This window comes from Camellia sinensis, chromosome 13, assembly GCF_055761805.1.
Source record: "Camellia sinensis isolate YWXY chromosome 13, ASM5576180v1, whole genome shotgun sequence".
Taxonomy (NCBI): Eukaryota; Viridiplantae; Streptophyta; class Magnoliopsida; order Ericales; family Theaceae; genus Camellia; species Camellia sinensis.
In genome coordinates, this window is record NC_138973.1 from 8,822,700 (window position 1) to 8,831,149 (window position 8,450).

Consider the following 8,450-nt stretch of genomic DNA (forward strand, 5'->3'; position numbering starts at 1 on the left):
AACAGAAAGGGAAGGGGCTGGAAGTCGACGACAGAAAGGAAGGGCAGCTCCGGTAATGGAAGGTAGTGATAGAAGAAGATAAGGGTATTATTGTATTTTCATACTAGGATAAAATTGTAATAAAAATATTATTCATTAAGTGTGTGAATAAAGACGAAATAGTGTGTGCAGATATAAACTCCCGACAAATTATGATACACACCATTTGTGTATTTACCATAAAGGACAAGAATCAATATAATATAATTCATTATTTTCAAACTTGTTCCTTACGTATCTTTTCTGTTAATAATCCAAAAACTCTAAAACCAAAATCAAAAGCCCTTCAACAAATAATCAAAAATATAGTATTATTGAAGATTTTGATTGGATTAAATGAAGGATGCACCTGACAATTCTCATTCAGAACAATGGAGCAATGAAAATGTTATTTTTTGTTTTTGTTTTTGTTTTTGTTTTCGTGTATGAGTGATAAATCGTTGTTCGGTTAACCAAAAGTGAATAATATATCATTGTTCGACAGACTGCAATCGAACAACTTACATATGTTCAACAGACTACAATTGAACAAATTACATACGTTCAACAAACTACAATCGAACAACTTACATATGTTCAATAGACTATAATTGAACAAATTACATATGCTCGATAAACTACAATCGAACATATTCCATTTGTTCGACTATCTAAAACCCTAAAATCTAAGCGAAATGAGAACTCACCTGTTGCTTTACCTGAGCACCAACGACGTCTTCACCACTGTTTAACTCTGTGTTGAGCACCAACACAGTGTTCATTGGTTGAAACTGAGACTGGAGGAGGGCAGATGAAAAAAGGTGGGTGCGTGGGGGTGTGTGAGTGAGTGAGGGTAAATGTGGGAGTTTGTGTGTATCTTGTTGTGGATGGGTGTATGAGTGAGGATAAATATGTAAATTTGTAATGTGTGATGAATAAAATATATATTTATCAAATTATTAAAGGTGTGCTTTTAGAAGTGATTTGCCTTGAGATAAATTTAAGTGTGTAAATAGAGGCACCCCAGAGAAAGTATTGTTTCGAGACAAAATGAATGAAAAAAAAAAAAGTCAAAAAAATATAATTAAAAAAAAAAACTAAAAATGTTATAACTTATACTAAAAAATCAAATTTTGTTTTTCGCCTCTTTTTTTGTATATCTTTTCGTAAAAACTAAAAAGTCATTCTTACTAGTTTTTCTTGCCTCATATTTTAGCTTAAAAAATAAAAAAGTTACTAAAATAGCATGTTTTCAGCCTAATTTAAATTATACTAACTTTACTTATTAATATATATTCTATTTGACAAATAATTTTTTTCCGTACATTTTTTTATAGTAAATTGAGATAATCACAAATCTAATACTAATTATGTGTTTCACGGTTTTCTTCTTAATTTTTCCAAAGGAATTCAGTATGTTTGATTTCAATTTTCAAGTTTAATTTTCTACGAATTGAGTTTTTTTAATTTTTCATATTTTTTTGTCTTTATTAAATACTTTAAAAAACTTAAACAATTTTTTTTTATAATTTTTTTAGATACACCTTACTTAGATTTATCTTAAAAATAAAATATTTTAAAAAATTAATAAATATACAATAATACAAAAAAAAGTACTAAATTCTTGTATTTTTTATATTTTTTTAGTATTTGGTATTTTTTTTAAGATTTGTTTTTCACAAATATTATACATTTTAAATATATTTATGTTAGGTATATTTTAAAACTTAAAAAATGCATAGAATATGAAAAAAAAAAATGGTGAAAACAAAAAAAAAAATACGGAAAACAAAAAATTTCAATTTTCTGAAAAGCGAATTCTGAAAATTCAAACCAAATAGGTTGATTAGGTTTTTTTTTTAAAATACTAAATTGCCTTCTTTTTTTCTTCTTTTTTTTGCGTGCATTATTTTATATTCAATACTAATTATTTGTCGTTTAAATTTTATAATGATTCTATATATGAAATTATATTTCATTTTCTACATTATTTTATATAATTACAACTCACAAGAGGAAAAATCTGCATAACAATTGTACTCTCGAAGGATCTCTAAAGTTTAGATTTACTGGTTAAGTTACTTTTTCAATTGTTGAACAGTAAATTATTTTATGTTTTGATATCATATTATAGATAATTAATTATGTCACATATTGAGATGTATATATCGTTTTGATGTTTTCATTAATTTTTTTCTTTTTTATTTTAAATGCTATATTATTATTTATTGGTTAATCGTCGTTGAATTTCTTTTATATAGTTAGTATTTTAATTTAATTAAGAGTGTTTATTTTATAATATTATAATTCAATATATATACCAAATAAAATCATTATATGATAATCCAACTACAACATATTTATATTTAATTTTTTAATAAATTTTATATAATTTATATTTCTACATATTTTTATTTTACGAATGAATATAAAAGAAAATTAAATAGTTAGAATTATTGTTAATTTTATGTTACTAATTATTTTTCTAATTTAATTATTATTTTTAATATCAAAATGAATATTTATTGTATTATTTTATAATTTAATATATATCATACAAAATTATTATATGATAATTATAAGTTTATAATATGATAGAACTAAAATTATCAAAATACATAAATAATTTAACTAAAATTAATATATAAAAGTATTCAAGTAACAATTTTATAGAACGATAGCGCGAATATTATCAAAATAAAATCATATTGTCTTCACGAGTTATCATGAATTATGTTTTAATGCTTAATCACTGAATTTATAAAATAATATGGGTATATTATTTATAAAAATAAAAATAATTAATTAAATAATCCTAATCATTTTAATTTACAATAATGATAGAGAGTTCTAATTTTGAAGCTATAAAGAGAGCTCTAAGTAATATGACAAGATAAAAAGAAAAAGAAAAAACAAAAATATAGGTACACACATCACTTCACATATAGGCTCCACTCCTTATCATATCACTAAAACTCTCTTTAGAGCTCCAAAATTACAACTCCCAATCTTTATTCTATATTTTATTGGCCCTTATGGCCACATGGAGGGATCAAGTTTGTAAATCGAAATGATATTAATAAAAATAGATAGAATAAATTACAAATGCATTATTTAAAATTTATTTAAAATATAGATTATTTTTTGTAATTTAAAAAATTACCAATATTATTTTTTGTTAAATTTTTTAATTTGACAGAATTAATCAAAAAAAAAATATTAACTGTTCTCCTATACAATAATAAAATTACCTGAATTATTGATTGGTTTTTTTTTAACATCATTCAAAATTATTAATTATCTTGATGATTTATTAATAAAATGTGTCATTTGTTAAGAAATTATAAATCTCAAGAGTGGGATGTCATTTTCAAAACTATATGGACCAATTCGTATTTTAAGTAAACTTTAGGGGTGTGTAATTTACCCAAATAGATAATATATATTTATTTAATAAATTAAATTAGGGTAAATTAGAAATACACCTCTTGGAATTTACTTAAAGCACAGATTGCACATGTGATTTGAAAAATTACAAATATTCCCTTGTAATAATTTTTTATTTAACAGAATTAACTAAAAAATAATTACTCTCCTATACAATAATAAAATTACTTAAATTATTAATTAAAACATATTTCTAACATTATTAAAATTGTTAATTGACTTCATAATTTATTAATAAAAGAGGCGATTTGTTATGAAATTAGAAACTTCAGAGAGTGAAAACCACACGAGATGATTTGTATTTTAATCAAACATCAAGAGGTGTATTTGTAATTTACCAATTAAGGGATATTTTGAGAAGATGGTTAAAAGTTGACTTTTTGACTTTTTTTTTTTTAAAAAAAAAAATGTGTAAAAAAATGTGAAAAATGGTGTGACAAAATAGGTTAAAAGTTAGGAAGTGACTTTTAACCCACTTTTCAAAGTAATTATTTCGGATGATATAAATAATTATATTTTTTGACTTTTTATAAAAGTATGTGCAAAAAAATAAAGAGGTGATATGACACAAACAAATATATATTTTTAAATGAGTATACTTATTTAATTTATGCCAAATAATTTGTAAGTATGTATGTATATACTATTTATTTTTATAATCAGGGAGGGAACGAAGGAAGTGAGATGAGAAAAACAACTAACCTTTCACTTAATTTCTTATAGGGATGGAAAAACTCCATGAATCTGGATGGAAGAAACTTGTAAGTGGAATTATTGGTCCTGTTTGGCAAGTTGGGTTTGGATTTGGGTTTTGGGTTTTTTTTTTTTATACTAAAATTCACAATTACACAAAATATATTAAAATATTTAATAAAATAAAATAGTATATCAAATTTATAATTATTTTACTTTTTATCTTATAAATATTAAATTTAATTATAAAAAAATTTAATCATCTCTCCAAACATAACAATTTTAATCTACTAAAATAGTTAAAAATTAAAATAATTTTTTAAAATAGTTAACTTTTCAAACAAGGCAATTATGTTGTTAATAGTATAATTATTGTAATTTAATTTGCCAATTTTCTAAGCCTATATTTGGGAAGTAGATTTTGGTTTTTTTTTTTTGGCTGAAATAGTCACAAAAAGTAAAATAGATTTTTTAGCTTAATAAGATAAAATATCACATCTAACTTGTAATTATTATATTCTTTCTCTCATAAAAAAAATTAAAAAGCCAAAAAAATCAAAAGTCTTTTTCAAACTAAACTTTTTAACCTCTGACTAAAATAGTTTAAAAAATTAAAAATTCAAAAAGTCAAGCCTAAAATAGTTAACTTTTCAACCTAGGCAATTATGTTATTAACAGTATAATTATTGTAATTTAATTTGCCACCTTGCTATAAAGAGATTTGGGTATGTGCTGACAAAAAGGGAATCTGACAAATGGCACAGTTAATGAATAATTATTATATTTCAAATTTAAGGAAAGAGGCGGCTAGCTTGCTCGTTGGGAAGCAGAATTGAGACTATTTTAATAAAAATAAAATAAAATAAATATTTTAATTTAATAAGATAAAATATTATAACCATCATGTTTTTTTCTTACAAAAAGAAAAAAAAATCAAAAAATTATTCATCAATGAGATTTTTTAGCCCAGGCTAAAATAACTAAAAAGCTAACTCACGTTTGTTTTGTTTTTTGTGTGTGTGTGTGTGTTTTTTTTTTTTTGTTATTGATTTCTTGTGTTTTTGGAAACACTATATCATGTGTAGAGTCGTGTAAAATATCACTCAATCGGTTTAAATCGTATTGATTCATATTAATTTATATTGTCCTATCCATTAATCGCGGATTAAATTTTAAAATTTATAATCCGCTTTCAAAATCGTTTCGCTCCGTTTATAGTTAATTTATATATATTTTTTAAACTATAATGAAATATCAAAGTAAAATGAATGTGTGAGAGATTTATGCAAATTAGTGTTATATAATATACAAAATGCTTGATAATTGATTATAATGTTTTCAATCCATCAATCCGTTCAAAACTGTCCAGACCATAATTTACCGATTCGTCAATCTGCTATTCGGTTTATAATCTTACTCTCAAACCACCCGAACTGCACTGTGCACACACCTAATCATATGCACTTTATAAGACCATTTTGAACATTGCATCGAATATTTTATCAAAATCAAATTTGATGAAAAACGAAAGAAACATTAGTTCTAACGCTGTCATCAAACTGATATCAGATGGAGGTAGAACCAAATATTTCATCAAATGAAACGAGCGTTTATCATTCATCAAAATTGTAGGTGACTATTGGGTTTAACATTCTCTCAAATATCCTCCTAGACAAAGGACTTTCTTTATTTGAACCCAATTTTTGCCTAATGCTCGGATGTACTTCTAAACAACCGGGCATTTGATGAAAATTTTTAATTTAACGTTAGAGTCCACCATACTAGGTCAAAATTTTCATCAATTTTTTACTTAAATTTGATGAAAAGTTTGATATAACGTTAGAGATGCTCTAATTAAAGAAGAAAATAGCATAATTTAATATTTTTTGTCATAATTAAAAAAATATATCATAACTAAACACAACATGAAATATAACTAAAAATTTCACGAGTCATAACTAAAGAATAAAACTTGTCATAACTAAAGAAGAAAATGACATAATTAAGGATACATGTGATACATCACTTTGAAGGGAATGTACATTAGAATTTCCCCTTTTCATCCTTAATTTTTTTTTTAAATATTTTATTATTACTATTAAATTTGAATTAAATTTTTATTATTAGTTTTTTTTTTTTTAATATAAAACAAGTTGTGTTCAGTTTATGGGGCTGAAAATAACAAGTTAAAAATTTTCATTAATTAAGGATAGACATCAAAATATAATTAAAATATGATAGAAATACCTCTAGTGAAATTTTATTAATCTCCTTTTTTACAACCTCATATAACCACATTATTCATTATAGAGAAAGAATGGACAACTCAAGTGATAATCTTCTCACACATTTGAGATTTTCTGATCTTAGATCTAGAGTCAATAGTCTCAGATCTAAGTTCATTAGTTGTAGATTTAAAATTGTGGAAGTAAATGACAAAGACGATGCTTTTTAATAGTAGATTTGAGACGATAGAAAATGGTGAAGATGAAGAGCAATTGTGACAACCAGTGAAAATAATGAGTAGAGAAAGAAATCGATAGAGATGATGAAGCCTTCACCAATACATATTGTCCACAACAAAGACAAAAGGAGATAAACCAAAATAAAAATAAAAATGAAAGTGTTGTAAAGACTTTAGGCCTTGTTTGGAAACAAATTTTTTTAGTAATTTTTTGAGTTTTTGACTAAAATATGATGTAAAAAAATTAATATGTTTATGATGACATTTTAATATTTTACAAAAAGATATGTAAAAAATAAAGAGAAAAGATAATCTTTAATTTTTTAATATAAATTGTCAACTTTTTAATTTTTTTTTAACTTTTAAACTAAAAAGTTAGATAAAAAATTCCTTTTGGCTCTTCTAATGCCCTCCCATGATCAACAAAACTGTAAATATTGACATAATGGAAAAGAAACAAACAACTAAAGAAAGATACCGTGACGAGAAAAAAATAAGCAAGTTTTATTTATGATAAAAATTGACCCCTTGACCTCTCACAACTAAAAATATAGCATATGCCAATTTATGTTGTCTTCAAATTTTGAATTTGTAAAGAGTTTATCAATAGAGTGAAAATAAACCCTATAAAAAAAAGTGAGAATAATTAGACAAATTATACCTGTAATCTTTGTCATTTGCAATTTATTTGAAAGAAATGAACATTTCAAATCGACTGAAAGTAGTTAAAACCTTATAGAATGGAATGTAATTATTAAAACTACATAGGAAAATCTATATTTTGCTAAAGCACAAGAGGGTACTTGTAACCTGCCCAATGAAGAAAATGATTCATTCAAAAGAGAATGAACATTTCATAGTTGATGACAGTAGTTGAACACTTTAGAGGATGAAATGTAATTTACAGTACATAGGACAATCTATATTTTTAATAATTCGTGAGGAGGCAATTGTAATATGCCCATTAAATAATTTTAAATTTTGTAAAATTTCTTTAGACAACCCAATTAATACTAGAATTACCTCTCCCTCTCAAACTCTAACCTTAACCCCCCACTCCATCTGCCACTCACCACCAATAACTTCGGCCGCCCTCCCCAGCATCTTTAGCCACCACCCCAACTCCTTTCCACCATCCCCCATCCCTCATCTTCTTATTCCTCCACTGTTAGCCAATCTCTCTATTCCTCCACCTCCTTTCCACCATCCCCCATCCCTCATCTTCTTATTCCTCCACCGTTGGCCGATCTCTCTATTCCTCCACCTCCTTTCCACCATCCCCCATCCCTCATCTTCTTATTCCTCCACCGTTAGCCGATCTCTCTATTCCTCCACCGTCCAAATAATCACTCTAAAAAACAATCACACACTAGTTTACATGGGTTGCAAAGATGGGCTGGGCTAGGATGGCATCAGAGGGTTAGGGAATTGTGGAAGTGTGGGTTGCAAGGATGAGGGGGCATAGGTCACTAGAAGGACTAGGAAGTAGCTAGGGGTGGTGGTAGAGGGGTAGCAAGAGAGGGTGGGAAGGGGCTCAGTGGTGTGGGCTGTTGGTGGAGAGCGGCTGGGTGTGGTTACCGAAGATGGTGGTGATGGGTGGTTGCTGCGCAAGCAAGGTTTAGGGTTAGCTTCAATTTTTAAGAAAGTACCACTACACTACAGTAGACCTGACCTGTGGTTCATTATTCAGGTTCCCAAACAGCCCCTATAGGTTTGGACTTGGGCTGAGACTCTATAGACAAACCAAAGTCCATACTAAAATCTGCATTCAAGGCCATGCTTTCAGCAGCACACAAGCACCGACACAAGTAAAATCTACAACAACAAA